The sequence below is a fragment of the Canis aureus genome, chromosome X (genome assembly GCF_053574225.1).
Source record: "Canis aureus isolate CA01 chromosome X, VMU_Caureus_v.1.0, whole genome shotgun sequence".
Classification (NCBI taxonomy): domain Eukaryota; kingdom Metazoa; phylum Chordata; class Mammalia; order Carnivora; family Canidae; genus Canis; species Canis aureus.
The window spans coordinates 110,723,914-110,751,889 of NC_135649.1; the positions used below are offsets into that span (position 1 = coordinate 110,723,914).

Here is a 27,976-nt window from a genome sequence, read left to right on the forward strand (position 1 = left end):
CTAGAGTCTACTTGAATGCAACTGAGAGTTACCATATGGTAACTCTGGAGTGGAAGAACTCCAGATCTATTTTCATTTATGCATTTACAAAATTTGCAAATAAGGATGTTTGGTTAGTATGATAGATTTCAAAAACAGCCATAGTACTTGTTAGCTCTTCCCACCAAGAGGTGGAGGTCTGCTCCTCTACCTGGAATCTGAGCAGGCCTTATGGCTTGATTTGGCCCACAGAATGTGCTAGAAGTAGCACTGTATGTGTTCTGAGCCTGGGCCTCAAAAAGCTTTACAGCTTTTACATTTGCTGATCTTGGTACTTACCGTGCTTACGGCCACTCTACCAAGAAGCCTAGGCTAGCCTGATGGATGATGAGGCACATGTGGTCCAGCTGCTCCCCATATTCTGGCCCATAGCTTGCTAACTACCAGACATGTGAATGAGGCTACCCTAGGTCATCTAACCCCAGATGAATGACAACAGACAAAAAGCAAGCCCTGCAGAGCTCAGTTGAGCCAACCCAGAGCATTAGAATCTCCCATGAATTTTTAAGCCACCAAATATTGGGGTGATTTGTTACACAGAAAGGGTTAACTAAGGAAGTTATTTAAAATAAATTTCTACAAAAATAATTAAAAATAAAAAAATAAATTTCTAGCCACATGTGAAAATAAATATAACTGGTTGAGAGTTATTGGTTTGAACACAAATTCCACAAACTGAAATGAAGTAAAATAAAAACAAAATAAATCCCTTTTGATAGCTCCAAATACTGTCATAGCTCAAAGTCTTCACATCATCTCAATCACGTCCCATGAAAGCACTAGCTCATGGAGGCTTCCGACAGACAGCCTTCATTCCCGAAGCCCACCTTCCCTCCTCCAGTCCTGGACTTGTCAGGCTGATGTTGAGTCACATGGTTTTGGGGAAAGAATCACCAAGGGTGAGTGGCCCAGAACCACCCTCAAGAGACAATCAGTGGAAGAGAGGGAGAGATGATGTGCTTAAAGACTATAAATGCCAATGCACAATCCCAGAACCCCTCCAGGAAATAGAAGGGCAATGTGCCATGGAGTAAGAGGAGCTACAGTGTTGTTAGCATGTGGTGTCAGTCTTGGAATATTCAACAACGGCAGTCATGCTGTCTTAAGAAGATAGGGTATCCAAAGCCACAGTTGGGAGAGGGAAAGAGATATCCACCCTCCTCTTCCTACACACTCGGGGAGACTTACAGATGGATGAAAGCCCTCAAAAGGAAGAAAGGAATAATTACAAACTAAATTAGGGCCAAATTGAACTATCTGAGAAAGGAAGAAATAATGGCTCTCAACCTTGCCTGTATGTTGCAATTTCAACAGAGTGGAATCAACTCCTGCACTCTTCTTAATCACTACATTAATTACTAACTTTATTTAATAGGAAAAAATGTTCAGCATTTGGAATTGGCACCAGTTTCAACAAAAGCTGTCTCTTTTGAAGAAAATGCTGGTGAGTAACGATTAGTTCATTGTTCAGCTCTCTTCAAATATGGATGCTTGGGCTTGTTTTTTCTTATTTTCTTAGTAAATGTGGGAACCTTTGAACTTTGAATAATTTCTTTTTCCTTTCAATGCCTTCTAGTTATACAAACAAAAAAATAATTACAGGGGCAGTCTTTGCATCTATACGTCTATGGTTTCTTTCATTTGGTATTTACACTGCTGAGTAAATGAATGAATTTAGTTCATTTTGCTTCTTGAAGAAAATGTATGTAATGAAATGGGGTCCATTTTAGTTGACTCTGGCAAGGTTTTTAAGGAGCATATAAAGGAGAAGGAGAGAGAAAGTAGCCTTCTTTGTAGTCCTGAGAAAATATGTTGGTCTGTACCCCAAACAGTTTTTCTACATTTGTGGTTAAACACATACTCATTATGTTCCCGAAAAGGGGATGTTTTACTGAAACACTTTATGAGTTTAAAAAACCCCTCTCTACACCAGTGTTTGTAGTTTCTCCCAGTTCAGGCTTTGAACTTGCTTTCCAACAGCTTTTCCCAGTCTGAGAGAGAATGTGGCCACGACACTGGATTCAGGCTCTAGGCTGGGACCTCCATGAGTTGCCTTCCAGGTGGAATCAAAATTGAAACTTCCAGATCGGAGCAAACATAAAAATAGTATTACATGTCCAATCGGTAGGGAAGATTTCTTCATTTAAGGATGGGGTCAAATTGAACAGAAATAAAACTGACCAGGTGGGGAAAATCCATGGTCCCTGTGGTATAGCAGGAGCTCCACTACAGAAGCCAGGTAGACAAGTCCACCCTTCTTATCAGAAGCCCTCTAACCACGTTCTACCACTTGGAGTGTGGTGTGGAGGAGAATGGAGGCATGGTTTGGCCTGTTCTTGAAGGGTTTGGGTTTAGAGTAATTAATTTCTAAGAGAAGGAAGGGGAAACAGTGGGAGGCTTTTGAAGAGTAATTTCATAATAAATGGGTCATGTGTTAGCAAGTTGCTTTGCACATAGCAGCTCCTTTACTCCTAAGTATTTCTTTTTGTCCCCCAAGTTCTTACTTAAGTTCTAGGTAGTTAACATAAAGGGCAATATGAGTTTCAGGGGTAGAACTTAGTGATTCATCACTTCTGCACATCACTCAGTGACCATCACAAGTGCCCTCCTTCGTCCCCATCGCCTGTTGCCCCTTTCCCCCTCCCCCTTCCCCTTTGGTGACCAGCAGTTTGCGCTCTGTAGTTAAGAGTCTGTTTCTTGGTTTGTTTCTCTCTTTTTTTCCCCCATGTTCATTTGTTTTGTTTCTTAAATTCTACATATGATTGAAATCATGATATCTGTCTTTCTCTGACTTATTTCACTCAGCATCATACTCTCTAGCTCCATCCATGTCATTGCAGATGGCAAGATTCCATTCTTTTTATGGCTGAGTAATATTCCATTGTATATATACCACATCTTTATCCATTCATCAGTCGAGGGACATTTGGGCTCTCTCCATAGTTTGGCTATTGTTGACAATGCTGCTGTAAACATCAGGTGCGGGTGCCCTTTCAAATCTGTATTTTCGTACCCTTTAAATACCTAGCAGTGCAATTGCTGGATCCCAGGGTAGTTGTATTTTTAACTTCTTGAGGAACCTCCATACTATTTTCCAGAGCGGCTGCACAGGTTTGCATTCCCACCAACAGTACAAGAGAGTTCCTCTCATAAATATTTCTTAATAAGATTTCTTAAATTGATTTCTCAGAAGGAGAAACAACAGATGGTTCAAGTGTTCATTTGTCTCAGAGAGGTACCACTTTTAGGGTCATAGAGATGCAAATGTCAGTAGGATTTGTAAGAATGATCTTTTCTGGCCTCCTGGGAAGGCTATTACACACCCAAGGTAGCCTGCTGCTGCTGCTGCTGGTAGAACCCTGGGAGATCTAAGGGAAAGACCAATTGGAGGTCATCCCAGCCCACTCCAGTGATTCTGGGATGTCACTTTGTGTCTCTGACTTTAGCCTTCCTTCCCCTATCCCTCTGACTGTGAGCACTAAGCCATAATACTGAAGCTGCAGGATGTGGGGATTTGACACATGAATAAAGTCCATCTCTAGCCTTGGACTGTCCCAGAGTTCATTTGTAAGTTTTTCTTTTTAATTTAGGACACAGTTTCCCATGGAAAAGAAGTTACAAATGGCATTTAGAGTTCCAGGTTTGACCATCAAGACTTATTTCTTCCACAACATTGTTAGGGAGATATGCATTTGCAGTGAATGAGAGTGGAAAACAATACTGGTATCAGGACAGTGAATAAATGTTAGCACATCTCAAGAAGATGGTTTTAAAAATTAATTTTAAATGCTGACACCCCATAAAATGTAAGACTAACTAGAGAAAGAGTAGTCAGCTGATAGAGACCTTGGAGTCTGCAACTGGAGTATCTGTCTCTTTAAGGATTAATGACACTAATTCTTTATTATGCCCAGTATCACTAGAAAGAGTCACTCATTCCAAAAAAAAAAATATATATTTTGAGTACCTAAAATCCTCTGGACAATATGATAGCAGAGATGAAAGGCCTAGTCCCTACTTTGAAGGAGCCCACAGAATGGCCAACTAAACAGACACTATACTACATACATGGTTTTCAGAGGGACTCACACATCCTCCCAAGGTACACTGTGTTGTGCCTGGGGATTCAGGGAACCATAGGATAGAGGTTGAGGGAGCTTCCTGGACCACTAGCTTTACTCAGTAATTGGGGGAAGATTATTTTATATTAAATAATGTAGAGAATTGTGCTAATTTTATAGGAATGTTGAGGATGATGCACACGATTGTAAAGAAACCTTAATATGTACAGGAGGCTGTTTTGGCCATAACCAACTGTACCCATGTCCTCCATCTCCACCCTTTGGCTCAGATCCCCTAGGGGTACTAGTTCATCTTCTGCCCTTGGAAGTACCACTAAGATATAGGCAGGCACAGCATATGAGCTATGGAAATGGGGAAGTCTGGGTGATTTCAGGAAAGGCTTCCCAAGGAAGGTGATGCATAAGTCAAGGCTTCCAAACCAACTAGGAGTTGGCCAGGTGAAACAGGTCATAGGAGCACTCTAGAGAGAGGACAGCATCCACAGGCCTAGAAGTATGTGAAAGGGCATGGTGTGATGAGAAAATGCAAGCAATCTGGTGAGACTGGAACACCCACCGGACTGGTGCAGGAGATTTCAGACACACACGCACTGTCATCTTAAAGCACAAGAGAGGATGATGAATGAGCCTAAGACTTCTATGTTCTAGCCAACAGAAAGTGCTGTTGGCCCAGGGCGGCTTGCTGGCTATCTAGAGCAGGTGGCCTTCGGAAACACAGGCAAGCAGATGGTGGTCTGAAGATGGCCAAGTTTAGAAATAGGATTTTGTAACTCCAGGAAGAGCTGTTATCATATCTGCTACTTGTTACTTTGCTCAGAAACTCCGAACAAGATAAAGTATAATCCCTACCAGTATTACCTCACCAGGATGCCAAAATTAAGAAATTAGACGACAAACTATCCTTTCCCCCCACTGGAAAACATCATCTCTTCTCACTGAACTGCCAGTACATCCAAGCAACGATGTGGGCAATTCTGCATTGTAACTTCGTGACCTGCCACAACCTCTAACACTGGTTAATCCATCACCTTTTATGATCCCAGAAGACATTTACAACCCTCTCCTAGGAAATGAATATTTGAACAACACATCATTGATAAACATTGCTGAGTAATAAATATATCAGTGATAGGCAGTCAAGTTAATTAGCAGAAAGTTCTAGAGTCATTATTGGGAATTGAAAGAGAAGGTAAAAGACCTTACCTTCCCCCACTCTATTTTCTCAAGACATAGGACACTACTGGTTCTGTCCCTTGTCTGACACCTCTTCTAAGCTCACAGTCATGTATTTTGGTGGGGGCGGTCTCTGCTGATTGGTTTTTGCTCCCTCAGATCAAAACTAAGTTCCCTTCTACTTTGGCTGATATAAGCAGAGACTGTAGCAGAGGCCATAGTATGTCTTTTAACATTTCGCCTGTATGACATCCTTAGAACACCACCCTCCGGTGAGTTTGGGGGCCCTCATTTGTAAACCATCGCAGGTGGTATCACTTGGTGGTAAACAGCCGGGATATGGAATCAGACAGACCTGGGTCCACATCCTGCCTTTGCAACATCTGAACTCTGATCTTGGGCAAGTTATGTTAATACCGCAAGCCTCCTTCTCCTCACCTATGATACAAACATATAACTGTGCCTGCCTCAGAGGGTTGGCCTGAGGATCAACTAGGACAGAGTCATTAGCATAGTCCTGCTCAGCATGTAATAAGGGGTCATTAAATGACTTTTAATATTAAAAGTATTGGCCTTCCCCAACCACTGGACCCAAAGCCTCCTCAGCCCCAACTGTTAATAGACAAGCTCCTCTCAAACACGTGATACTGGTCATTTATGATGCAGAAGTACTTAGCCTTATATCTTCACTGGCACACTTTAGAAGAAATAAGTTTCCCTGCTTCTTTCCAGAAACACCTTTCCTTTGTGACCTGAATGAAACCACTGGAGGATCAACAGATTAGAAGAAAAAAAAAAAAACCCAAGTGAATATTTTTTTGAAGTTGCTAAAATAAGTTGTTGGAAACAGAGACCCAAGAGAAATGATAGCATAAGCAACTGGTTTTATGTTTACACCTTCACTCAAACACCCACCCACTACTGAAATTATCAGCCAGTATGTAAGATGTAATACTGAGAAATGGAGTAGGGTTAAAAACATCTTTTGATACTTGGTTGAGTCTACTTTCATTTTGCTGGAGGTAAACTGATATTAACCAAAGTAGGCCAAGATATGAAAGATGAGAATCAGCCTCAGAAAAAGTGGGGTCAGAGTAGAGGGAACAGGGTTTTATTACCAGGGACGGACAGCATCATTTGCCTCCAAAGGACCCTGAAGGCTCTGCTCACACACTTCCAACACTGGCTCCTAATGATGATGACAATGGTGAGGATGAGGATGACGGCAATGGCACATGTTTATTCAGGCCCTATCGTGTGTCAAGTGCTGCACTCCATGCTTTCGTTTTATTACATCATTCAGTCTTCACAATAAGCCTAGGAGATTTTGCAGAAGAAACTGCAGCTTAGAGAGGTAAAACCCCAGAACACTTCTGGCTAAGAAATTCCTCCCCATCCATCAAAGCCTACCTCAGATCTCCCCTCCTTCTGGAAGCTTCCTTCCTTTCCCTCTTCATCTCCTCCATCCCCCACTCAGTTTTCCTTTGACTGTTTTGCAGTCTGTTTCCTTCCTACCTTCCTTCCTCCCTCTTTTCTTTTTCTTTCTTTCTTTCTTTCTTTCTTTCTTTCTTTCTTTCTTTCTTTCTTTCTTTCTTTCTTTCTTTCTTCTTCCTTCCTTCCTTCCTTCCTTCCTTTTCTTCCTTCCTTCTCCTCCTCCTCCTCCTTCTTCCCTCTCTCTCTCTCTCTCCCTCCCTCCCTCCCTCCCTCCCTTCCTCCCTCTCTTTCTTCTGGACACCTGGAGATGTAGTCACACATGTTAGTTTTGCCCGCTCTTTCACCAAGTGCTGCTTGGGCCTCTGGATGCGGCTCTATTACCTTAAAGGTAGGGAAAGTCCTTAGTTTTGACCCAAGTTCATGGCAGGGTGTAGGGCAATTCTCTACCTCTAGAATCTGATCTGGGCCTAGACATGTATTAAATTGCAATGAACTGGATTTTGAGGCTTTCCCAAGTTTCAGATTTCATAGTTATTTTGTACTTGTTACTCTGGACCAAGGGCAGAGAAACGTCACTGTCCTACAGAAAGCTCCACACACAAGAATGTTGGAGAATGGGAAGTCATTTTTAGTCACTGAACTCAAAAGCTTCCCTTCTTATAGGAATCAAGGGTGTATCTTATCTCCCAGTTCTTCCTTCTGAGTCCATCAGTGGCTGGGCCTGCCACCCTCCTATAAAAGGAGAGTAGACAAAGAGAAGCAGAATGTGATTTGGTGGCAAAGAACATTTTTCCCTGGGAGAAAATGGAGTGACTTTTAGCTTATCTGCTGTCACCTTGTTAATGTGATCATTGTTCTTCAAAATAAAATCTCCTCTCCTTACCCATGATGTCTTTCGTGTGAAAAAATTTTTTTAAAGCTGCAACTAAATGGCGAGAAAAGAGGGGTAGACGGAAGAAAATGAAAGGCTAATCAAGAGAAGCTACAAATCAACTTCTCTGCAAGGAAAAGCACTCAACATACAATTATCTTAATTCTCCCAGGTAGCCATTTTGCTTGCTTTCCAAGGTAGGTGTAGAAAGTACTAGAAACCTGTGGCTCCCTTCATTACCCCTGGCTTTCAGAACAGCAGCTACAGGGCTGCATGGGTTGGGATGAGTAATTTATCGTCCATTTAAGCCAGGGGCTCTGTGGCTGTTGATGTGTGCCCCTGGCCTGTTCTCAAGCACATCCTTATTTCAAAATTAATCATCCAGCTCTACCTTGCTGGTGAAGGTTTCCGAGGATAAAAACTTAGATAGAAGAGGGAACCTAGTTGTTAATGGCCAGATGCCACCCATGGCAAGCGTAACACAAAGCCAAGGCAGTGAGAGAAGCGTGATTTACTACCCTATCTTGAAGAATAAATCAAAACTTCCTCTTTGTTCCATTGTAGGGTGGGGGCAAGAAAGGGGCAAAGATAACATTCCTGCGAGACCTCCATTCTTCAAAGCTGAGGAAACATTTGCATCTTTCCTTTTATTGACATTTGGCCTCTGGAGGCCGAAGAACCAGTTCTGTGTTTCAGTTGTGAGAGGATATAGCTGAGATTAATTCCCTCCTGCATCTCCTTTCTGCCAGTGGTTGTCACCACACCCACGGGCAAGGAGTGATAGCCACACACAAGGCCAGCTCCCCTCAGGAGAGTGGGGTTTCTCGGTATTCCTGCTGACCCAAAAAGAGGCACCCGGGAGGAAGGGAGCCATGCTACCCAACAGAATATTCAGAAGCACAGGTGGACTTCAGAGGAGACTAGAAGACTCTGCCTTGAACACAGACAAGTAATTTCCACCCGAATTCACACACAGAGGGGTTGTGCAGGACAGAGTGTGTGGGCAGCAGACTATAGTTGCTTATCGCTGCGTGCAGCCTCATCCCTTCCTGCTGTGCGTGTCTTCTCTGCCTCCCCACCCTCCAGACTTAGAGAAGGTAAGAATCAATCCAAAGCAAATCATCTTAATTTTATGCAAAATACTGGCTCTATCAAACATGTTTCCCTTGGGATTAGAGACCATGTACTTTTTAAAAAAATTTTTGAAGATCAGATCAGCAAAGTGACTCATGCTATCATGTTCTAAAAAATAGAACAAAGTAAGACCAAACAGAAAAACCCCACAAACAAAAATCCACCCCAGACTTGATACACCTTAACTTATTTACCCTAACAGAGTCAGCCCAAAGTCCCCTCCATCGACCTTACACGGCCTGCCACACCACCCCAGGAGGGACGAGTTGGTCCCTCCTTCCTGTAGATGGGCCCCAAGGTACGGTGTCCAGCCTTTCCGGAGCTCACAGGTCAGTGTCCTCCTGACTCACGAGTCCGCAAGGGCAGAACTGTGTCTTAGTCGCCTCTGATGCCTGCAACGGGGCCCAGTACCCGGCAGAGATGCTGCTTCATACAGTTGAGCTCCCCAAATGCTGCCCCCTTCAGGGACAAGACCAGCAGTCAAGGCCCTACAGGGTGGGAAGCAGCCCAGGTGCGTAGCTGGGAAAGAGGCCAGGTCTGGGACAGGACAGCCCAAATATTCTACTGAGGAACACTCCACAAGAGACAGGGACGAAGAAACTTCGGAGGAATTTTTCAATGGTGAATTTTTGTGTCACGCCAACTTTCTTCCTGGCTCGTCTCAGCAGGCTCGATCCAGCGTAACACTTGGCTGCACGCCCTCCCCTAGGTACACTGTTGGTATTTTCATGTCCCATCTGCTAGTGCCTCTGGAGGACATCAGGATAAGTGGGTTGATCCAGAAAGGACACCCACTGTCCTGGCCCTCTGCCTAAGACATGCAAATGGAGAACAGCTTCCCAGCCACAGAGCGTTGCCTGTGCCAAAGGCATATTACTTTCAGCACGACGCTTTCTCGTAGCTGCTATGGACTGAGCAGCTAGTGAGCGTAGTACGCTCCGTCCTTGGCCTGCATGCTTTCACTTCGTGCTCACTTAGGGAAGACAGAAGGCAGAGAGTCCCGTCTCCGTTTTAGAAATAAGGAAGTTGCCATCACGTGACTGGTAAGTGGCAGAGTAAGGGTTCAAACCCAGATCTGCACACACCAAAGCCACTTCCCGCACACCGTGCTCCAAACCTAACTCTAGCGGATGAAACTCGTAACAATAAGCCCGCAGAGTAAAACCAGTGGAAATTACCAAAGCTGTAGTCCTGAGGTAAAGTTATAGCTCTCGGTTTTCAGATCTATCTTTTAAACTGAGCATCAACTTAAGAAATGGAAAACAAGTTTAAAATCGCAAGTAAATGAACGCAAAAATCTGATTAATTAAAAATAATAAACACCAAAAAGAAAAAAAAAAGGACAAAAGCGATTGTGCCATAAGGTGGTGGCAGGCTACACCTCGTTCCCTCTGAATGCGGAGGTCCCACGAATGAACTAAGAGACCTGAGCTGATATTCAGACTGATAGGAAAGTTTTGCTTCTGGGGGTGCCTGGCTGGCTCAGTCGGTAGAACAGGAGACTCTTAATCTCAGGGTCGTGAGTTCAAGCCCCGTGTTGGGCATGAAGGCTACTTAAAAAAAAAAAAGAAGAAGATAGTTTTGCTTCTGGGAAACAGGAATGCCCAGGGATGTGGGCATACACAATGGGAGTCGCTGCCGGGTCCCCGGCCCCTGACTGTGGATTGGCATAAGGGTCTGGGCCCTGAGAGCTTGCCACATCGGCATGAACGGCTCTCAAACCTGCCCAGGCCCCCAGGACACTGCAGGCTTACTTCGATGGGAGCCTGAAGCTCGAGTCCCACGCTCCATTTTTCCTGAAGATCACCACACTATCCTTTTTAAGTGTACCCGGACACGGTCCTTCAGCTACAAGATCTCCCATTTTTGGTGCAAGGCTGTGCCTGCCTCCAAGTCGGGAAGATTCAGCAGGGGCTGAGGAGGAAAGAAAGCGCAGAGTTTTATGTTTCCCTGAATTATTCCTATGCTTATAAGGCAATCGTAGGAAACGATTGTTCCATGGCTTTAAATCTAGTAAATAAAATTCCCTTTGAGACTCTGGTTTGAAAGATGGTGAGGATCAGAGTAACTACTTTGTTTATGTAATAAACACACACCCCAAACTGTAACATTTTTATAATGAAACCTGGTGTAATAAAATTTGTGTTGAGGCAAAAAGCAGTCATTTTCCCCTCCGCTTTTATTGGGCTGAATGCAGTATCTGCCAAGTCCTACTTGGAGGCATCTTTGATTAAGGGCCTTGTCTCCCTACTTCTGAGCTATGCGGAGTCAGCAAGGGGACCACGGCCTTGCAGACACTAATAGAAGAGAGCCCAAGTCACGCAGGGCCAGCAGCTCTAAGAAGGCCGAGCCCTCTGCCACGGAGCCCTCCTGCCTTGGATGTCCAACGCTCCAAGGGAGACCGGGTCAAGCTTTTCCAAAGGCCTTCTCCCCATCTTCCTCCTTAAGCTTTGACTGGAAACTTCTGGCCAGCACCTGGAGTGGCTTTATCTCTTTGGTATTCCCTCCCATTACTTAGCCCTTCTGGCCTGCTGACTACAAGCTGACTGTTGGACACTCTCCCCTGAATTCCCGGATTCTTATGCAAATGTGTGAACTTAGGTCCTGAACTGTGTCACTCGGCCTCCTGAGGGCAGTTGGGGGTTAGAGCGGGAGAGGAGTTCTTCTTACCTAAGGCAGGGATTGTCCACCCTGACTGCACATTGGAGCCTACCTGGGGTGCTTTAAAACAACAACTGCACTGATGCCTGGGTCTGTCCCCAAAGATTCTGACTTCATGGGTCTGGAGATTAGGCTGCCCATCCAGTAATGGCATTCATGGTCAGTATACATGGTGCCAGGCGCTTGGATCTGAACAACTTCCCCGCCCCTGAGTCCGGGTACCACAGTGCCCCGAAGAAATGGGCAGTGGTGCCCACCGGCCCCTGCCCGGTCCACGGGCCTCTTGCCTTCCTCTCCCACGGGATCCTAGATAACAGAGCAGGCACACACCGGTGCCTCCCCATCACCACACTCGGAAAAGCAACTGAGGGAGTCTTCTCAGATGGCAGGGCAGACGACGCCTTCACGGAGCCGGGCTACGGCTGGTTAGGCCACTGCTTGGCCCTGGAGCGTGCCCGTAGTGTGTGTCAGGCTTCACAGAGCCAGTGCAGGCGAATGTGCGACAAGCTGGGTTGGCGGGGGCGAGGGGAGTGGCAGGCTTCCACAATCACACTGCCCCCCCCCCCCAGCGTGTGCTCTTGGAGGTGGAGTTGATGCGAGAAATGTAAGGAAGGCCCTGTGCCGGATGGCCAGGAGCCTGAGCTAGAATGGCAGGGCTAGCCCCCGTGCAGGACGCAAGCTGCAAATCGTTCGGTGCTTTTCAAGCAGGGTTCAGTTGTGTGGCTGGCCTCGCGGGAGAGGCCCATCCGAAGGAGGCTTTAGAGGACGCAGCCGTCAAGATAGGCTCTCAAATGGTTTCAGGCCACTTCGGCTGGAAAGGAAGCTAGAAATTGGAGAGCCTGGGTCTGAGACTCCCCGTTCAGGGGCTCTTTTGGGGCCCCAGGGAGATCTCCGCGGGATGAGGGCAGGAAACAGGAATTCCAAGCCGACGGGAGGGGGCGGGGCCGGGAGGAGAAGAAAGGGCCCAGCAGGCCTCTTCCCGGCCACCCCCAGCCACAGCCCGAGAACCCGGCCCTGGAACCCCCACCTGGGCTACCCTCTGCGCCCTGTCGGAAGGCATGCAAACGTCGGAGTGGAAGAAGCGGAGAGAGAAAGGCTTGTCGTCTGTCTGAAGCCATCCAGCATCTCCGAAGGAGCACACAGTTGCAAGCTTGGCCGGCCAGAATGTCCCACCCCAAGTCCCCAAGCTTGGGAGCCTCTGGCCCCCAAACGTCAAGGTCAGCCCTTGGGTCAGGCCCCCCCTCCTCACCTCCGTTCCCGCGGAAGGGCGCCCTTTCTCCAGAAGGCTCACTCCTCGGTCCCCCAGGACGGAAGCGGCTGCAGCGCGGCCCGCGCTAGGCCCGGCCTCTCCCAGCCCCCTCCCCCTTTGTCTGGCCGGGAAATGCTGCAAACCCCAAGTACCTGCATTCTTGGGCAGGCAGCAGGCGAGAGGCATGCTCGATTCCCGCTCTGCTTCGTAAGGCCCGGCCGCTTCTTTTATCCGAAGCCTCCCGGAGTCCCAGGGAGCTGAAAGCCGATCTGCTGGGGCCGGCGGGCCGAGCGGGGGCGGGAGGGCGCGAGAGGGCGACCCTCGGAGGGGAGGTGGCGGATTTTCACACAGCATCTGCGCTGCCGCCGGGACTCCCCCCTGGAGGGGGAGATGGTCTCACCCGAGTGCTGGGCCAGCGCTAATCCCTCGGGGTTCACTTGAGTGGCAAATCAGGACTGCAGGGGAGCCTGGGCCACACCCCGGCTCCCGAGGAGGGGCTCGGCAGGCCAGACGCTGCGCCGCTTGCCCTGGGGCCCCGTGCTCCCAGTGCGCCAGGCGGCCGTCCCCTCACCTGGGAGCTCGTGAGAAATGCAGCATCTCAGGCCCCGGCGGCTTGCGAAGCTCTGCCAAGTGCCACGTGGCTATGGAAACCATGAGCACGCTGCCAGGGCCGGCGCCGGGGAGCCCCAGTGCACGCTCCCTCTCGGCCCGGGCGCCCCGCTTGGCTCAGTCGGTGCGAGGGGGAGCTGCTCGACGGGCCTGCAAAGATTTGCACACACGCTGAAGGAGGGGGGCAGCGGACAACTGGAGTTTGCTCTTTTCGGGTTGCAAATCAATTTCTGGTCCCCTCCCACCCCAACACGCTGGCCACCTGTATCAACACGTTAGGCCTCGCGGTGCCAACAACAACAGTCAAGCGCGGGGCAGGAATCCTGGGCCCCTTGGCAGACGTCACCCACGGCGGAGCCTGCTCGGACCATCCTTTGGTCAGAAGGGCCGGGCGGTAGGCGGGATGCGCACAGCTTTGCCCCGACAGCCTTGGGGCCCCCCAAGGCCCAGGTCTGCCCCCCGATGAGCCCCCCTGCACCTGAACTCGGGTGCAGGAGGTGCAGAGAAGGAAAGGACCCCTCGCGGAAGGCCAGGGAAGAGCTTTGTTTTCCAGCCCAGAGAGAACCCTGGAAATACCAGTGAGGCGGGTGGGCCGGCTCTCTTCTCCGGGAGTCGCCAGGTCTCCCTGCACCCACGCTTCTGCTCCTCAGCCTCTGGCAGCGAGGGCCAGGAGGGGTGATTCATTTCTGGGGAGCCACCCAAGGGCGCCGGCTCTGGGATGCGTTAAGAAGCCCAAATCAACACGGGGTCTGGCTGGAACCTTGGAGAAGTGCCCGGGACAGAATTTTCAGCCTTGCGAGCATCTGTTGGTGGCACCGGGGCGGTGGCGGCGGTGGCAGGCGCCTCGAATCCAGCTAACGGCAGCCCTCGGAGCGGAGAGCAGGCAAAGAGGGTGGCCCGGCTCTCCTGGGATCTGGGTGGGCTCTCCAAGCAATCACGGTGGGCTTTTGAGTGGGAAACCAAGCTAAAACAGTATTTAAAAATCTTCTTCAGATCCCCAGTCTTGCCTCAAACAACAATCACTCATAAAAAGACTCTCACGAATGGAAGGAAATGATGCCATTGTTTTATTTTCTATGGGAAGTCATAATAGTTTTTAAAAGGTTAATCTCCTTCTCAGCCCTGTTTTTTCCCTTCCAGTGACCCCAAGCTGAAAAGGAAAAATATTTGCACTTGGTGTTTAAAAACCACAGTGAATTAGCTTTTGTTGTTCATGGCAAAGCCACTATTTAGCTGCCCAGAATCAAACCAGATGTCGGGGAAGAAAGAAGGCCCCGCATCCTGGGAACTTGCCTTTCACCTTTGCAGAAGGGCCGAGAAGAAAGCCGCACTGAGGAGACAAAATGGAGGGAGCTTGGCGGTCAGCGAACCTGACAGGCGGTTCTGACGCAGGTGCCAGGAGGTGGGATGCCGTGCGTGGGCCGGGCCTGCCATCGCTCCGGGCCCCTGGATGCCTGAGGCCTCTGGCCTTCCAGAAGTTTCTTCTGTGGATGCCAGGCCAGCACCGGTACTCCCACTATTCCCACTGGACCAAGGTGAGCAGTAGAGAAGCATGGAGGGGAGGATTAGGAGCCAGAAAAAAAAAAAAACACAAAGGAGATCAGCAGAACTTGCTGGAACACTAAATCTATCAGAGAAGGGAAAGAAAGAAAAAGAAAGAAAGAAAGAAAGAAAGAAAGAAAGAAAGAAAGAAAGAAAGAAAGAAAGAAAGAAAGAAAGAAAAGAAAGAAAGAAAAAGAAAGAAAGAAAGAAAGAAAGAAAGAAAGAAAGAAAGAAAGAAAGAAAGAAAGAAGGAAGAAAGAAAGAAAAAGAAAAGAAACCCTAAAAGAAAAAGAATAGGTTTTCTTTCTGTGGCCTTCCGGGGGAGTATGAGGAATAGATTATTAGTCAGTCTGGTTTCTCTTTAGCACACCACCCACCACAACTCACAGCTTAAATTAGGAAGAAAAAAGTTCCTACGTGGCTGAGTCTGTGTCTCACTGTTTGCTAAATCTAGCAGAGTAAGAAAGCAGGAAGTCCCTCTACACTGAGACCCTTTCTATCCACTTAACAAACCTCTACTAAGCCCCCCCCCCACTTTGGTAAGACATTCGGGTGAAGCCTGCAGGGCTTGGGTGCTCTTCCCATCCACGAGCACTTCACAGCCCACTGGGGAAGATGGACATGTTCGTACCAACCACCACAACGGGTACCATTTTCCCAAGTGTGATCATGTGCCAGTGACTGTGTTATCTGGGTTGCATCTTACTTAATCCTTACAATAACCCTGCTGTGCATTCAGTTTGATCATTCCCATTTTACAGATGATGAAGCCAAGGCTCAGAAAGCTTCAGGAACTTAACCAGGATCACACAGCTATTAAGCTAGCAAGAGTCTTTGTTTTTATCACTGAGGAAAGCCCAGGGGCCTAGATCAGTGTCTGGCACATAGTAACTGCTCAGTAAATATTTATTGAATGAAGAAAGCAGCTGAGGGTGCAGGGAAGGGCTTTCTGGGGCACTGGTGCTGAGCCTTGAAGCGCGGCTAGGATTTGCAAAGACGACGGTAAAGGCACCCGAGAAGAAGACAGGAAATGGACAAATGCAGCTCTAGGAAAACATCACTGTTTTACAAGATTACAAAAATGGGCAGGAAGGAATAGCAGTTAAGGACACTCAAGTCAGAGGGACCCGGGTCCCACCATGGCTCTACCGCCTAAGGTTGCGTGAACACAGCCAAGTCATTTGGTCTCTCATGCTTCATTTTCCTTATCTGCAAAATGCTGATGAGAATATTACCTACTGTAGCAGAAACTCTTAATTTCCTACCAAACCTTCCATGTTCACTTTCTCTTTCATATTGATAACACGTCAATTTTTTAAATGGGGTCCACTTCCATACAACCAAAAGGCTATGTGTCCAGGCTTCCCTTGTAGCTAGGGGCTGCTATCTGGCCAATGAGATAAAAGCAACTGTGGCGTGGGGCTTCTGGAAAGTCTCTTTAGAGTACAAAAGTCATGTTCCTTCTTTCATCCTCCTGCTTGGGCCAATGACGTGATGCCGTCTTGGACCAAGATGAGGGCCACCATCTAATGGTAGAACCAGGAGCTAGGAGGAGCTTTGGTCTCTCACTACTGCTGAGTCTCCATACCAGCTTTCGACTTGTTTTACGTAAGAGAGAAATAAAGTTTTGTCTTTTTGAAGCCTCTCTTGATCCCCATTGGATATGTTTACCTCAGAGAGGTACTAGGAGGATAAAGTAAGATAATACAGACCAAATAATTAGTGCTGGGCTTTGGAGACAGTACACACAAAAATGTAGGCAGTCACGTTTTGTCACTATTCTTATCACCATTATCATCATTATCGTTACAAAATCTAGAATACTCCCTTATTCTGCATTAGGCTGAACCACCTCCATTCAGTTATTTAATTAGTCAGTTTGCTTAAAATTCCTCAAAAATGTGCCTTTCTTGAGAACATATCTACGAATCTTCCTATGGCGGGGTCTCTGATAACAGAACAAAATATGTCTCTTTGAAGTTCATCACCAAATCATCCACACAACTAAGAATATTGAAAATCTAGGCCTGTTAGTGACAGGTGGGAGAGGGCGTGAATTATTAGTAGGTTCACACTTCTGAGCACAGAGACTGGGAAGCATTAGTTAAATTCTAAGTTTGGTCAAATAACCCTTCTTGGAAAGCTCCATGGCAACCCGGTGCCTCAAAAAAAAAAAAAAAAAAAAGTCTCCCCTTTCCCAACCAGACAGACTTTTCCATTCTAGGACACACAGGGGGAAAAAAATGTAAAGATTCAATTTGCTTAAAAAGTTCTGAGAGTCGGGATCCCTGGGTGGCGCAGCGGTTTGGCGCCTGCCTTTGGCCCAGGGCGCGATCCTGGAGACCCGGGATCGAATCCCACATCGGGCTCCCGGTGCATGGAGCCTGCTTCTCCCTCTGCCTGTGTCTCTGCCTCTCTCTCTCTCTCTCTCTCTGTGACTATCATGAATAAATAAATAAAATCTTTAAAAAAAAAAAAAAAAAGTTCTGAGAGTCAGCATGGTATGCCGGACTTCGAGAGATTTGCCAAGGACTGTGGATCCTTTTACTAAGATCTCTGCTTCTGAGTGTCTTTGACAGGTTGTGTGGTTTGTTCCTGATCATAGATGTTTCCTGAAAGACGTAAGGAAGGAAATGCTAATGAGCTAGAATGAGTGGGTCCCATCGGCCAACGGACTGGTGCCAAGGATCCACTTGGGAGTACCAGTATCCAGGGCCCCCTGGAGCCACTGAATCACAGTCTCCGAATGTAAAACTCTTGTTTTCAAAGCTGCCCAAGTGGTTGGCGGTGTGCGGTCAGGTTCGGGACTGTTCTCCAAGGCTCCCCGGCCCCGGCTCTCGGCCTGCGTTACTGAGAAGCACAGTCTACGATGGGGATTCGGGTCTGAGTGATGAAGGAGGCGGCGCCCCCGAGGGCAGCCGGGCATGGCACGGAGGGACTCGGCACGGCTGCGGCCTCAGCTGGACATTCAGTTCATCCCGATCCTGCAGGGCACTCTGCAGCGCCCACTGCACCCCAGAGCTCGTCTCCCCTTCCGGCAAGGAGGCTGGCGGCGCCCACGTTGGGCAGACGGCCGTCCTCCGAGGCAGGGGCAGCTGTGGCCTTTAGCGGCCAGGACTCGGGCCACCTGGAGGCGGGGATCCGGGCAAGGCACCAACGACGCCTGCCACCAACTCCGAGCCGCTGGGCCCTAGTGGCGGCGTCCTCTGTATTTTGGTGGCTTTGCCCTCCACGAAGCCCCGATGTCCACGCCGCCTTGGCCCAAGCTTCCCTCTTACAGACACGGTCTCGGAGAAGAGCTTCACCCTGTAGGAGGGCTTTCAGGATCGGGTATGGTCCTGTTAGTGCCCGGAGCCGCTGCGCTGGCACGCGGGATCCCCGGCGCACCTGCCGGAGTTCTCGTTGGCATGCTAACCTGTGCCAGCAGTTGGCCCCGGGTCAGTGTTCCAGAACCGTTCTCACGAGTTCCAGCCATACCCACTCATCTGCTCCATAACACGCGGCTCAAGGAATCCGGCCGCCTGTGATCTGTGTCCTCTCCCTGTTCCCTTGACAGATCGGGATGCAGGCCACTGAACTCCCTTGGCTGATTCTCAGTGACTCCTAAATAGGTCAGATCAGTTTGGAGACTGGCCAACAGCTAATTTCACATTCACCACTGACCTGTTTTATTCCTCTGGTATTTCAGGAAAAAGAGGAGTGAGTGCCTTTTCTCCTTGTTTGTCTGAGTCCCGATCCCCTGGAGCAAAATTTGTCGCCTAGGCCACTGTGATTTGTTCCGAGCTACCACTACTTGTCAGTGGACTGCTACCTGACCTTGCCTGCCGCCCATCTGCTGGAGTGCCGGACATCTGTGCACATGTGCGGAAAATTAAAGGCCCAGCAGGCCCTGGCCGGAGCGGCCTTGCCCCCCAGCTGGTCAGGCCTCCACCAGGCTTCCTGCCAGGGTCTGTGAAGCAGCCCTGCCCACACGGCCAAGAAGTGGGAAGCGGCAGTGATCAAGCACATCCCAGTTCCCCATCTCTCCGTTGCTTTGCATCAGGAGCTCAGCCAAGGAGAGTTTACGTAGCACTCTATCCCCCTCTGGAACCCACACTACTCAGCCCCTTCTCTCATCAAGGAAGTGCCACCATTTTGATATGTTACGTGAGAGCAGAGCGAGACCCAGGAAAGGAACCCAGAAGGGTGGAAGGAGCGCGGGGTGCTGAAAAAGGAACAATATGCTTTCCTTTTGTGGTTCATTCAAATCCACGAAGCAGCTCCATACTTCCAACCAAAGCCTGGAGCTAGAGAAATAAAAAACCTGGGCCTGTCTCGACTGTCTCCTCAGAAGCTGCTCGGTGGCAGCGCTTTTATTGAACTCTAAGACGTCAGTTCCCCTCTCTGTCTCTCCCCAGATTTCTGCATTTGTTTTGTTTTGAGACATTTAGTTGTTGTTTTCCCTTTTCTATCACACACTGAGAAATATCTGCAGCTGAGTCTGCATGGCAATCTGGCCCTACCAGAAGAACAGAAGTTGTGATTCTTAATAGGGTTCTCCTTGCTCTTCCCACTGAATCTGAAGCCACCGTGGAATGAAAGTTGCCTCACGGTAATAATAATGATAAAATTAACATTCTGTTCATTCAGCAGATATTTACTGAGCACCTGTGATGTGTCAGCCATTGTCTCAAATGTGTTCCATGTACAACGTCGGCTCATTCTCACGACTATCCTATGAGGTAGATACTAGTGTTACCTCCGTTTTACAGATTGGGAAACTGAGGCGCAGAGAGGTTATATAACTATAACTTGGCAAAGGCACTGGAAGTGGTAAATGGTACCGTCTGGGCTCCTAACCGCTAGGCTGGGCTACCCCAATGATAGATAGATGCATTATCCTGCCTCACAGCCCCACCGTCTCCCATTACTTGCATCCCAACCCCAAGTCAACAGTAAAGACCAGAATAGAAATCCCAGCTACCCACAGGAAATACTTGTCATTTGCTTTGCCAACTGTTTCAGGAGGAACATCCATGTGCAGATGCAGTTCTGTGTGTGTGTGTGTGCATTTGTGCAAGCCCATGGGTGGCTACATACATATACCCTTACGTAATGCTCTCCCTTAAGCCTGGAAAAGTGGTTCCCATCCATAAAACTGAAAACAAGATTCTAATCTCTCTACCTTGCATGGCTCCCCACTGCTATTTCCACAAACTGGGATGGGAAAGGTATTAACATACCCTTCTGGCAAGGCTAAGAAGCCTCACCCTGGGCCCGGGCTGTCCCTCAGCACCAGAAACTTCTGCTTGGCAGAGGCTCCAGTTTGGGCATGAACGATGACCAAGTTTCCTCAAAAAGTTACAAAGAGAAATACCATTGATCCAAGAATTCCACTACTGGGTATTTACCCAAAGAAAATGAAAACACTAATTCAAAGATATATGCACCCCTATGTTTACTGCAGCATTATTTATAATAGCCATGACCCGGAAGCAACCTAAGTAAGTATCCTTCGATAGATGAATGGATAAAGATGTGGTGTACATGTACACACACACACACACACACACACACAGAGAAATATTACACAACCATAAAAATGATAAGATCTTGTCATTTGCAATGACATGGATGGACCAAGAGGGTATTAGGCTAAGTGAGCTAAGTCCAATTGAGAAAGACAGATACCATACGATTTCACTCATGTGTGGAATCCAGGAACAAATGAATAAATGAAAGGAATCAGACCTATAAATACAGAGAAGTGATGGTTGCCAGGGGAATGGGGGGGATAAGCGAAGTGGGTGAAGAGGAGTGAGAGATCCACGCTTCCAGCCAGGGAACGAAGAAGCCATGGGGTTAAACAGCATGGCACTGGGAATACAGTGAACAGGATTGTACTAGCGTTGTGTGGTGATGCAAGGGGGCGACACTTGTGGTGAGCACAGTATAACAATACAGACTTGTCAAATCACTGTGTTAAACACCTGACACTAATGGGACGTTGTGTGTCAACTGTACTCACATGAAAACTTAAGAAAGAAAATAAATTACCAAGTATTGGGGTCACCCCGGAGGGTCTAAAGACAAATTCATTTAAATGCAGATGTTTTCAAAGAAGGGGCCAGAGGGTGTTGAGCCACAAGTAGGGCCCCCAAGTTCCCATTTGTATCCCCAAAGCTATCCTTACCACACCTTACAGCCTCCCACCAAAGTGAAAACACCTGGCAATGGTCTAAGTGTTAGCCTTGCCCGGGGCACTTGTATTTTCATGCCAAATCTGGCCTAATGCTGGAAGGATAAACCTGGACGGGTGGAACAGCAGCATCAGTCAGTAGGTGGACTGGAATCTGGGCATGGAAAGGGAGGCGAAACCACGGGGGTTTCTATAGTTCTAGAACTAGCTAACACTTCGCTTATGATTTCTTAAGGATCCTAGTAAAAGCACAACTACATTTTACCCAGAAAGGAGAAAGAACATTAAAATGTTCTTAGGAACAAGATCATCGGGGACCGAGAGACCACATAAGCTCATCTCCAAGGTCCTAATAGTTGCAATACGCTGGTTCAACACCGCCCCCCAATCTTTGGATGATGGACTCTTTTAGTGTGGACACTAAAGAAAAGGCTGGGCTCCCCCAAATCCAAATGTACTCAAGAAGGTGGCACAATTGCTGTCTTAGTTTCCTAATTCCTGACTCTTAAGAGTTGAGTGTACACAACTGAAGGGTATTTTGTGTCTAGCCAGTATGGTGTGGTCCTGGCTCCTCTGACACTCGGCACAGGCGACCTGGAGACAGAAAAATTAGGGGATGCAGTTCAATAAGGAGCCCAGGAAAACCTCAGTCTTCACATGTCATCAAGCATGAAATCATTTCAACCGGAATGGTGCTGGCCCTCACTGAGCTCCTGATGGATGTGAATTAAGTTTATTTAGCTTGGCTACCTCAGATAAGGAAATTCCAGCAGCTTTCCAGTTCCTTTTAGATTTATTTGAAATGACATCATGCACTCAAATGCAGGATTCTTGAATGAGTCCAACATGAGGGGAATGGATATGGTGGAATGATAAGACTGGCTAAAAGCTTAAGCAGTCAGCTTGGGTACTAGAGAACATATGACGGAGATAAAAGTCATTTCTCATTTGTCCACTCAATGACAAGAATCAGACACTTGATGAGCCACAAAACTTGCAGGAACGGGACCAGATGGTTAGACTTGGAACTCTAGTCTTTCACTGGGAGTCCAAGTAAAAGATCCCCCCAATGTATAACACGGGGTAGCTTTTCAGCCTCCTGAGTTTGAAATGGTTTGGAGATGATGCAATTCGCAAACAGAACAAAGTCTTGAACGCTGTACAGACTTGCGTTGGCTCTCTCCTTTGAAGCCTGTCAAATCATTTCTGCTGCCTTTGAGTTATAAGATGCTAACCTCAGTGCTGCATCTCTACTCTGAGTGCTTGGAGCCTAGAATTTCATTCCGTTGCGTCCCTTACCTTTTGGAAAGCATACCAATGATTCAAGACAGGAAGACGAAAGGCAAGAAAACCTGCTTTATCTTTCAGACACTGATGTGGATGGAGTTCATCACTTACGAACTTCGCCAACTTTCCAGGCCTTGGTCTCAGGAAGCACAGTGACCTGCTCTAAGTCTTTCCTGGTGTCATCCCACTTAAGACCCTGCCATGTCCAATCAGGGGGAGGTGCGTTCCAGGGATGGCTGGGGACAGCACTGTATTTCACAGCTGTGTCAGTAACAATGTGAGATTATTCCATGTGCATGGAAACAGCAAATGAGAAAGTCCTGGAAGCCAAGCTGAAAGGGAACCTGCCATTGCTAACTGTGGCCGCACAATGATCCCCACTCCCAGCCTTCTGTCAAACATCCCAGCCAGCCTAACAGGAAACCCACTGTGGTGCCAGTTTTCTAGAAGAATCATGAGAATGATTACCTTGTCCTCATCGGGCTTCTTTTTTAAAAAAAAAAGATTTTATTTATTTATTCATGAGAGATACAGAGAGGCAGAGACACAGGCAGAGGGAAAGCAGGCTCCATGCTGGGAGCCCGACGTGGGACTCGATCCCGGGTCTCCAGGATCATGCCCTGGGCAGAAGGCATCGCTAAACCGAGGAGCCACCGGGTTGCCCCTCATTGGGCTTCTAAGCACTGAAGAACCAAGGGATGGGATGGATAAGGAAAGCAGAGGATAGAGTTTAGGTCTGCTCTGTCCAGTATGACAGCCACTAGCCATACATGGCTACTGAGCCCTTGAAATGTGGCTAGTGTGGATAAGGATTTTAATTTTAATTCATTTGAATACTGATACTCCTTTCAGTTAGTGGAAGAACCCGAATATGCGAATCTACTTTTTCAATTTTTGTGGAATTCTATGAAATCTAAATACAGCTACTAAGTGCTTCAAAGTACATAAATGGCTTGCATTATATTTCTAATGGACATTGCTGGCTTCCAACGAACAAAATCAAAGCGTTTCAAATTGATGTTTTTACAAATAAGGATTATAAAGTTGAGAAGAAAATATGGGTTTTTAAGCAGCTGAGAACTGCACTAAGTTGTGATTTGGAGTAAGTTAGCAAACCCCCCACTGAGGGGGCCAGCTGGGGCGTGCCTGTTCACTGGAAGTTTCCATGGTAAAGCTAGCTGGGGTGTACTAGAGCAGTGATTCTGTAATTTTGGTCAGGAGGGTGTGTGAGATCCTTTCAGGGAACCTGCAATAGTATCATCGCCATGATACCAAGATACTCCTTGCGTTTTTGACTCTTCCTCTCTCCTGGGTGACATGGGATAATGTCCCAGCTGGAATGCAGATACAGATATGAGAACCCAGCAGCCTTCTAGCGAGCCACTCTTCTCACATTTTTATCTGGGAAAATATAGTTATTTTTCCTCAAAATACCATATTGAGGGACACCTGGGTGGCCCAGCGGTTGAGCGTCTGCCTTTGGCTCAGAGCCTGATCCTGGGGTTCCGGGATCGAGTCCCACATCGGGCTCCCAGCATGGAGCCTGCTTCTCCCTCTGCCTGTGTCTCTGCCTCTCTCTCCTCTCTGTGTCTCTCATGAATAAACAAATAAAATCTTTAAAACAAATACCGTATTGATAAACGAGCAATGCATGTAATGTGGAGTATGTACTTATTATTGTTAATTATGAAATGAATCACCAAGTGAAACTTCTTTACTTCTCAGATTTCATTCCTAATATGATAAATGTTGATAGAAGTCATACGAACTAAAGCTCTTTGGGGGTCTTCAAAATTTTTTAAGTGTGTAAAGGGAGCCCGAGACCTAAAAGTCCAGAAGGACTTGTGGGCAGATGCTGCTGCCGGCCCTTCCCGCGGCTCCTCGGCCCACTCCGGAGTCCTCCCGCAGCTGCCCTGGACCACCTTCCACCTCAGACACCCAGGTGTCTCTGCGGTTCTGCCTGAAGGTCTTCTCTCTTGCTGCAGGACTGTTAGCGAGAGCTCCAAATTAGCAACAGGCAAATGTTAATTAACGGGAGGCTGGGCAGATAAGTGCTGGCGCTGTCACGCCGTGGAAAACTACACACGACGAGCATGAACCAGCCCCTGCTCTATGCAGCAGCATGGGTGCATCTCGCAGATAGAAGGGGGAGTACAAGCGTCTGACGCCGAACAGCGCACGCTGTATGGTTCCATTCTTATACACATAAAAGTCAGGCAAGTCTACGGTGTCAGAAATCAAGAGAGCGATTTGCCTTTGTGAAGGGAGAGGAGCTGATGACGCGCTAGGCGTCGATCCGCCCGGGGGTTCAGGGGTGCGCTCTCCGAATCATTCATCGATCTGCAGGGTTCGCGCACTGTTCTGTATAGACGTTAGACATCACTCAAAAGGTTTATGAATTAAATATTAATTATTTTTATGTCGTGCCCTGCTAGGCACAGGAGATGAAAAAAATAGAATTTTCAGACATGGCTTATGATTTCTGCTTTTACATCAGTCCTCCTGAGAGATAAATAGTAGCAGAAGATTTAAATTGGTGGGAGGCGATTTGGGCTGGATTCTCTGGCTTGGACAGCACGATGATTTTTTTTTTTTTTAGTTCACTCCGAGGGCCTTTACTTACTTCGCTGCACACAGCACCTCAGGCCGCACCGCCCCTTATTGTGCTCCACCCCCCCCCCCCCCCGCCGTGTCCCGCGAGGAAGCTACCGGCCTGACCCCAGGGGCACTACGACCTAAATGAGGATTCCAGACGCGACCCGAGCCACTGCACGACGACGGGGACCCAGCTCACCGCCCTGACAGCGGTGGCCAAGGGCGCGGCTACACAGGGGCACGGACGGGGTGCCCACCTGAGGACGAAGGGCGGGGAGCGTGGGAGTGAGCCAGGTTGGGGCCGGTCCCTGACGGGCCCTCTGAGGGAGCAGGTGAGGAGACAGACGGGCGGAGGGCGCACCGCCGTCTAGGGGCCGTGAACGTGACCCCACCAGCAGGCCCCGGGGACAGTTCTCCAGCCGACATCTCTGTCACTCGCGGGACGTGCCTTTCTCAGGACCCAGGCGTGCATCCAGCCGAGCGCCCAGGTTTCTGGGGACGTCGGAAAACCCTTCCAGAAACCCCAGCAGCGTGGCCCGGGCGCCTAACCGCGCCTCCCCGGGCGCCTAACCCCGCCTCCCCGGGCGCCTAACCCCGCCTCCTCGGGCGCCTAACCCCGCCTCCCCGGGCGCCTAACCCCGCCTCCCCGGGCGCCTAACCCCGCCTCCCCGGGCGCCTAACCCCGCCTCAGGCCTACCTCCCACCGCCGCAGGACGCGGGGACTGCCTGGCGTCCGCGTCAGGCCCGGCTCCACCGACCACAGGGAACAAGGGAGACGCGGCCTGGTCGGGTGCGCAGGAAGGAGAGGGGGCCGTGGACACCGGTGAGCAGCGGCTGTCTCTGCCTCAGGCTGACCCCTTCTTCCCGCTTGGCGGGGGCCGTGACAGGGCCCCCGGAGCCTTCCCCCGCGCTGCCATCAGCGTCCAGGCGGCAGCCTCCCGGGCGCCCCGCCCCTGGCTGCGGGGCCCCGACTCAGTCCAGAGCCCCACTCCGATCCCCTCCACCGCCTGCGTCTGCCGGGACCCTCGTTCCGGGCCCTGCTGGCGAGGCCGCCCCCTGCTGAGTGGAATCCCAGCCCCCGGTTCCCCGGTTCACCTGCTGTACCCCACAGCCCGCAGACTGTCAAGTCAGGCCTGCCCCCCGGACAGGGACGGCCCACAGGCCTGTCCCACCCTCAGCCGGGGGATGACGGCCACCCCCCGACGTTCTTGGACATGATTTTGTTGGCAGGTCCCGACTCCTGCCTCTGCTGGAGGAGGTGACGATGCTTTGAGGACCACCGCAGGCGGGGGACTGTCCTCATAACAGGGCCATTTGCTCTGTGAGGCGCTCAGAAGCGTTTGCCCACATACCAGGGCACATAAGCACCGACCGGCATTTCCAGAGCCCTCGGCCGGGGATGGAGACTTGGGGACAGGAAGCTGCTTGCCAGTGGCTTCAAAACCGGGGTGCATTCTCCCCCCGTATCTCCAAACCTTCGAACTCTCTCCTGCCCTCAACAAATGAAATGTGGGGAACAGGAGGCGGCGGCGAATTAGGGCTTGTGGAATAGCACGTCCTCACGTCTCCACTGGAGCTGCAGGCGTCCAGATGTGCTCAGATGGTCAAGGTGTGAACCCGGAACAAAGAAGGGGGTTTGTGCGCGTTTTTAATCGAAGCCGAACAGCTGCAGCCCACCCAGCCTCCACGGGGCCTCGCACAAAACAACAAAAGCTCTTCTCTCTCGGGCACTGATGGCTATTGTAGCGGCTGCTACCGCTCATTCTGGAAGAGGCCACTCGCTTCACCCTGAGGACTGAGCCAACTCAGAAAACGTGAAAGCTCGCAGCGCACCTCTGCCCCATGCCCTGGCTTTATGAACGAGGAAGAGGAGGCCTGGACCGCAGGCCCGAGAACAGCGGAGCTGGGCCTCCAGCAGCACCTTCCTCTCAGCAGTGAGGAGGGGTGAGCCCTCAGCTGGGGGACTCCTTCCTTAGAGCCACAGGGAAGGCATGAAAGAGCAGGACCGCATGACAGGAAGGGGAGGATCTCGGAGGATAAACGCCAATGGGTAGAAGCCAAATGGAGACCAGGAGAAGCCCAGATTGGGGCAGACCAGCTTGGAGGGGCAGAAATGACTCTTCATCATTTTGAAAAGATGGGCAAGGAAGCCAGAAAAGGGATCAAATAAAATCCAGTGCTCGGGCTTCATAGTCTGACCTCAACCTGCCTGTCCTTGAGTCCTTCCTCTGTGTCATACCTGAGTCCTTACGATGCTCTCTCTTCCCTTGGTCTAGCCACACGTTCACCTGCCTCCTGCACACTCCCCGTTGGCAATGCCACAGGTACTTTGGTTCACCACGTCCAGCACTCCTCGGCCCCCAGTGCCCGCCTGCTCCTCCCCAGGGTTTCCTGTCTCAGAGGAGGGCACCCCCCCCCATGGCCAACGCCCAAGCCAAACACCCGGGAATATGCTGGATCGCAGCCCTCTGCCTCAATCCCCATGCCCAGTCTGTTTCCAAGAGCCATAAATTCTACCTCTCAAGGAGCTCCAAAACCGGCTGTTTCCTGTTACACCTTCTGACACCCCCCACCCCCCAGTTGGGCCTTCCTTTGGGGCTTGGGTTGGGGCAGTTTCTCCTCAAAGCAGCCAGGGCTCTTCCTAAAACACATTTCTCTCCTGTGCCTTCCATCTTTCTCACAGCTCCACACTGCTGACAGGCTAAAATCCAGTCTGGAAAAAAGAGCGAACAAGGCTCTCCGTAAAGGACCCTCTGCCTCCGTGCACTTGGCATCACTCTCTACCCCCGCCCCCACCCAATGCACTCTCTGCTCCCACCACTCAAGACATTCTCCTCTTCCCCGACAGGATACTCTCTCACTTGGGGGCCTGATAAAATATGCCCCCCTTTGCCTGGTATGTCCTCTTTCCACATTTCTATATGGCTAGAGCTTACTCGTTATGGGAAAGCCCAGAGCCCTTCCTGACCACCGATGGAATCTTCTTGGCCCTGGGCATTTTTGATCACATTGAGCTATTTGAATTTTTTTCCACAGAATGTTATCTCCGTCGGACATTTTCTTGTTTGTTTATTGTTGGTCTGTCGCGCACTTGACTGGGCCCTCCTTGAGAGCTGGGCCAT

General features: G+C 49.3%; 1 protein-coding gene and 1 long non-coding RNA gene across 3 annotated transcripts in view; one reads left to right on the forward strand and one right to left on the reverse strand.

Annotated features, from left to right (window-relative positions):
- The window catches only part of LOC144308629 (uncharacterized), a 65,369-nt gene extending 63,863 nt beyond the window's left edge, over nt 1-1,506 (forward strand). The window contains exon 3 of the long non-coding RNA XR_013375034.1: nt 1,415-1,506. This is a non-coding gene — a long non-coding RNA (uncharacterized LOC144308629). The remainder of the gene's footprint in view (nt 1-1,414) is intronic.
- Nucleotides 1-27,976, reverse strand: part of NHS (NHS actin remodeling regulator) — a 346,591-nt gene that overhangs the window by 92,050 nt on the left and 226,565 nt on the right. The gene's annotated exons all lie outside the window — the stretch shown is intronic.